We start from the raw sequence: 6,220 nt of genomic DNA, 5'->3' as shown, positions 1-6,220 counted from the left end.
GGTCTATAACTCCACAGTTTTATCTGTTAACTGAAAATTAGCCTTATGGTTAATATGTATTGTTTTGATCTGATGTCCTGTGGAGAAGAGTTGTAGATTTTTTCATCTACAAGATTCAGAAATGAAATGTTAAAGACTTTATTTTGCCTTTGATGGAAAAAAGCACTGCAATTTGAAAGCAAATTATTCTCATTATTTAAGTCCAATATGCATTTGTAGGTTATTATATAATCCATTTCTTTCAATCAGCTTGCTATTTAATCCATCTGTTCTCTCTTTCTGATGAATTATGTTAGTTGAATAATTATAGAGAAAGGGAGCTCAGAAAAAGAATCTCGAAGAAAATCTTACATTTATAAGTGATGAACATAATGCTCTGTCATCAGAATGTATATCAGGTTTCTAAAGGGGAATAGAAATACCTCTATGAGAAAAAAAAGAGAGAGACTTTATTTTTAGTCTATTCTTGCTGTTTCTCTGGTTTATGCTTTTAGATTGTGAAGAAAAAGAAGGAAAAGAATATTTCTGTAAGAGTGTCTTAAAGGATTTTAAGATACTTTGCAGAATACATAAAGGAACTTTTTTGGGTTTGGTTTTGGTTTTGTGGTTTGTTTTTTTTTTTTTTTTAATTTTTAAACAACTTTAAGCCTATTCTTTAAAGAGGAATAAGCCTTCACCTATGTGCAGTGTCTGAGATGTGCAGGACCTGCATCATTAGAAAGAAGAACAGCTCTAGATCGTGTTCTTGTTGAATTTTTAAAGACTGTCCAGGTAAGTGTGCTGGCTATGTGGGAGCTGGATTTTTCCTGAATATGAACAAGCAGAGTAAGTCTATATTTTTCCAAAACGACAGAACTTTAAGACTTGGAGGACAAGGGAATGTTGGAGAGAGCTGAGCAGGGTAGAAAAATGATGCTTCATTCTTTCATTACTATATTAGGAGTCTGGAGAACCACAGAAGATGGAAATTAATTAGAAAGAGGAGAGAGTCCTTGTGATGTAGTAGGGGTCTCAAATATTTCTCAAAAGAGGGAGATAAAGCAGGACATGGATACAAACAAAAATACTTGTTTTATTCTGTTCTACTTCTTTTATCATCTTCAGGAACTCATGTTAGCAACTTTGGAAAGTAAATAGATCCAGTTTTTTTCAGCTGTCATATATCCTTAGAAGAAAAACTGTAAATTCAGATTTGTCATTAGGAAGGTGCTATAAAAAGTTTCACTGCTGTTCACAGTGTGTGTGTATGTGTGTCTGTGTGTCTGTATGTGTGTTGATATGTGCGACCTGTGCCTTTAAACGGGGCAATAAAGCCCATTTCCATGATGATAAGTCCAAGAAAAAATGATAGACCAAAAATGAAAAAGTACTGTGGCTTTATTCAGTCCTTGAAAAGCCCTCAGAAACATGGTTATGAGGAAATCTATATATAGCAGTGTAGTGCTGTTGTATTAAGGACCTCTACCCAGACTGTGACCCCAGGCTCTCCAACTGTGCCTACAAATAATGCTGAACAAGTTACACTTGCAACCATGTTGTGTTTTCCAGACGTTATCAAGAAAACAACTGCTGTTTCAAATACGGGAAGAATTCTCCAATTCAGCTCTTTCCAGTGGCAGATACTTAAAAAATGAAACCTGTAATATCAAAAAATGAAGACATTTCTAATACAGAAAGCCAGAATTTTAATGGAATTTAAGTAGCAAACAACTGTCTCTAAGATGATAATTTTGCCTTAATATTAAAAAATAAACAAATAACACATTAAAAATCTGATGAATTTGAAGGTGTTTTCACAGAAAACACTAGGGAAGTGAATATATAACTGCATAACATAGTAAAAACAGTTCTTTTCTCATATCATTGCTGCATTAAGACATTCCATTCTTTCTTATACTGTAAGACAAACAATGGTACAGGAAAACAGGTAATTCCAGCCTGGATCTATGACACAAAGCAAATATTTTGCTCTCTGGGAATCCTTATGCAAGCTGTATAACTTTATTCTGTTTGCAGTCAACATTACAACCAGGACTTGAAGAGCACTGAAAGCCACAATTGAGGTAATTAGCAAAATGATAGTGAATTACAATATCTTTGTAATGAAGGCATCTTTTCCATATATCACATATCACTCACTTAATTGTAAATTGAGGAAATCAGAGCAATCTGGATGAAGCTTTGTCTCTATACTGCTTCTTATGATAAATGTCATCCCTAATAATCACCTACTGTTTCTCTTCTCCTCCCAACTACTGGATATTCTCCCTCCCCCTGCTCCCTTTTTTTTCCTTGCTTCAAAACATTGCTGTAGCACAGCACGCAGGTATGAAGGCTGACTGAAAGAGAAGAGGCACCCTGCCCAGTCACTTCCACCCTGCCTGTGCATTCAGAGCCGTTTCACATCCTGTAGCAGTGTCACTGCCTGCCTGTACTTGCAGCAGAGACATCACTGTGTGATTAAAGATGGGTTGCCTTTGTCAATACCACAGCAAGTTCTTTTTCAGAACTAATTCCCCAGTCAAGTTGTTTTCTCAGCTGATGGCCACATCCTCATAATTTTCTCCTTTTGTTGCCGTGTTTCTGCATTTGCTGTTTGAGAACAAAATTGTGCTTAATGAATGTGGCAGCAGTGTGTTCACCTCACATTTCTGGATTGCAATATTTTTTTTTGGCACAGCTCCTCTTAATGTACCTCAAGAGCCTGGTGAGAAGCAATATAAGACTAGCTGTTGTTGCAGTCATTATAATTATTAAGGGTTTCATTTGCAGTTCCTTGTTTTAAGGAAACCAAACAAAAAAACCCTACAACATAGAAAGCAAATGTGCAGGAAGCAAATTCTGAAATATTTAAAATTAAGACTATTTCTGCTTGTTTCATAAACTCAAATATGCTGTGTATCTTGAGAAGATTAAAAAAAAAATGACACGTGCAGCTTAATTTCTACGTAGTGTACCAAAACTATTTCTGCCACTATTTATAAGTGAATCACAGGAACTCAGTTTAACATATTTATTGTTTCACCCCACAGATCTGTTCTAGAAACACTACTGAGCCAAAATTCAGGAAGAAGAGAAGATAAAGCCTTGTACATCCAGGACTCTGGACCAAGAAACATTTCACTTCTTGTGAACACCAAAGTATACCCCAGGTTTGCATTGTTGCACTCCTGTCCTACAATAATCTCCAAAGGGTAGTAAGTTATCTACTCCTTTTCCATGCTGGTTTTTCCCCTCTTATGCCCCCACTTCCTCTTGATGCCGAAAAGCCTTGGAATGAAAGAACTGCTCAGAGACTTTGCATCTTTAAGCAGCAAGGTATTTGTTTATTCAACATCGGGAGCAAGCCAGCTCGTGTTGGGCAAACTTGCTGGACTCGAAAGTGCAAAAGCAAGCCATTTTATACACTTTAGATACATGGTTACACCCTGGCTCTCGGCCCCTATATCTAATTCAAACATCTAGTTTACCTGATTTATTACCTTGTGGTCTATTGTATACTATTCCCTAGCATTCTTTCTATAATGAAACTTTGGTCCAGTGAGCAGAACAGAACGATATTAACCAGTGCTCCTAAAATGTTCTTCTAGCAACATAGGCAGAGCAAACATTAGGCAATTACCTTCTCCTGGCTCAACAGGGCAAGGTATACCAACTGAGCCATCATTAACTCTTTTTGTGCCTTTCTGTCATCACCCTCTTACCTGCCCTTACATATGCTCTTGAAAGGTTTAAGTAAATAGGGTATAGTAATATTTTTACATGATAATGATGGCCTGAAATCTCTTGTGAGATGAATTCTGTAGCAGAAAATGCAGTTAATTCACAGGAGAATTGACCCACCTGACATCAGAAATTCTTTTTGATTTGGGAGCAGATTGGAGCACAAAAATAAATCCTAGAAAGAAGTTGGTTTCTTTTATTTTCCTTTCTTCTTAGAACCACTTTCTGAGTATTTCCATGTAAATACAAGAAAAAAATATTTCCAGTTTAGCTGTATTTAAAATATCTATTATTATTGTTATTCAAGACTTTTTCATGGTATAAGGAACAATATTTCAGTGATTAAAAGGAATAATGAACAATTACCAAGAACTGAAAATCATATCTTTAGCTGAAATTATTTTCTGAAAGTACAAATTATCATGTTTGTTAAACGGTGTGCTAATTCCCAATAGCTAAAGGAATAACATTGTTGAGATAGTGTTCAGATACATTGTTGAGATTACAATTTTAGCTCTGTCAAGATAAAGGAAACACTTCTGATTTGGTTAGGCTTAGATCATGTGCATTTGAAAATAAGGCTAACTTATTTAGGTTTAGATTTTATTTAGATTTGACCAAGTACATGAAGGAAATCTGGGAAACAGTGGGAGAAATTTATTTCATGTTAAGAAGCAGCCAGGTAACAGTGAACTTTGCCTAAATGTAATATTTTTTTGCTCTTACTCTGATCAGTATAAATGTGAAGTACTGGCTTCACTTGGAAATGCCAAGTCATGGTCTGAAAAAGGAGATGTATCCTACACAAATCATTTCCATATGGGCCTGTGCAAAATGGACAGATGCCAATGGCAAACTTTTAGTAGGACTTCCAAATTACCTGGCATTTCCATAAAGGCACGAGAACTTAAGAAAAATCCTGTTGTTAAATATTGTTTAGCATATTATTCAACATATCGCTAGATCAAACCCAACACGCACTAATAAAAACAATCCACTCTCCAAAAGCACATCTAGTAAGAGTAGGTGTGTGAAAAGCATAAGAATGTGAAGTCCCATTGGAAAACATGGTTTCTTAGGCAGGACCTGACTTATTTAAAAATATCGCTCTCCCCAAAACTCCTTTGGAAATCCAGTCTCCAAAGAAACTTTTATGGGAGTGATAAAACAACCTTAACTCCTACGTGTCTGAAATGGCATACTTAATTGCTTTTTTAAACACTTGGATGATGTTCCATTCCCAAGAAAATGAAGTTCAGCTGTCCACTTGAGACCATGCTGTGTGATTGTTGCCTCTGGATCCTTTGCTGTATAGCTCCAGGTGAAAAATGATGCCAAACCTGAATAAAGAGTCATCAGAAGAGTCTGTATGCAAAGGTAACTGTATTTTTTGCTAGAACATCACATGGAATGTTTTACTTTGTTTAAAGGTTTTCCTCTTATCCTTTGTCATGTTTACCTAATGATCAGTCAGATATGAATTGCATTTATAACTTGTAGAATAAAATTGTATCGAAATATCCTAAGTCATTGTTTCTGTATGTCTTTAGAGTGCAACTAGATGCATTTTCAGTGCATCTATCAGAAAAGCATCCCCATCCCACTCTACATCCCTGTATTTTCTATCTGTGTACTATACAGATTATTCCTTACTCTTTGAACCAACCCTTCCTCCAAAATTGTCTATGTTGACATAAACATTTACTTCTGTTAGGACAATGACAAAATGGAATATCAGCAATCTCTCTGGTTTTTTTCTTTATTATATATTTCCTAACCGTGTGAAACAGTGTGATTATTGTTGTTGAAAAAAGAAGTTGTAATTAAGGAAAGAAGAAGAGTTAAAGTTTTTCAATCTTTTTGGAGTATATCAGGTTTTCTGAAGGTCTGGTAGTGATTTATGGCTAATACATTTAGGGCAAGATAAATTTATTGTAGTTCAACTCCTTTGTGTCTCACAATGTGAAATATACTACTGCAGATTAGTTTCCCTGGCTTTCTTTTTGTTCCTATTTTCCTGTTAGAGGATGATGCATGTGGAGAGAACAACCAGTATCTGAATAAAATCCAACACCAAACATAACATGGCATTACCAAGCACTTAAAAAATATTCCAAAATATTCCTGATCAGTATAGAGAGAAGAGGCACAATTCCCACACCCTGTCCCTGATAGCTAACCTTCTGCCTAAGGTTGTGCCAGGCAGGGTATACCCACTCTTGTCTGATGGTGAAAATTAACATTTTGTTAGATGGCTGACCAGCTGAGAACACTGAATGCCATCTATGCTGAAGGCACAATCAGATGTGTTAGGATGCCTGTACCTGATCTGGCTTAAGTGTTGTTCCTTCCCATAGTATGTGTTCCTTATGCCAGCATTAAGGAAAGCAATACAGTGCTTAATGATGACAGGAAAATGAATAAGAGAAAAAAGGAAAATAAATCATATTTTGCCAGAGGTTAATGGAATTAAATATAACCCAGAAATATTTCTTTA

The sequence above is a fragment of the Pseudopipra pipra genome, chromosome 2 (genome assembly GCF_036250125.1).
Source record: "Pseudopipra pipra isolate bDixPip1 chromosome 2, bDixPip1.hap1, whole genome shotgun sequence".
NCBI lineage: Eukaryota > Metazoa > Chordata > Aves > Passeriformes > Pipridae > Pseudopipra > Pseudopipra pipra.
This window is presented reverse-complemented; position numbering follows the sequence as displayed.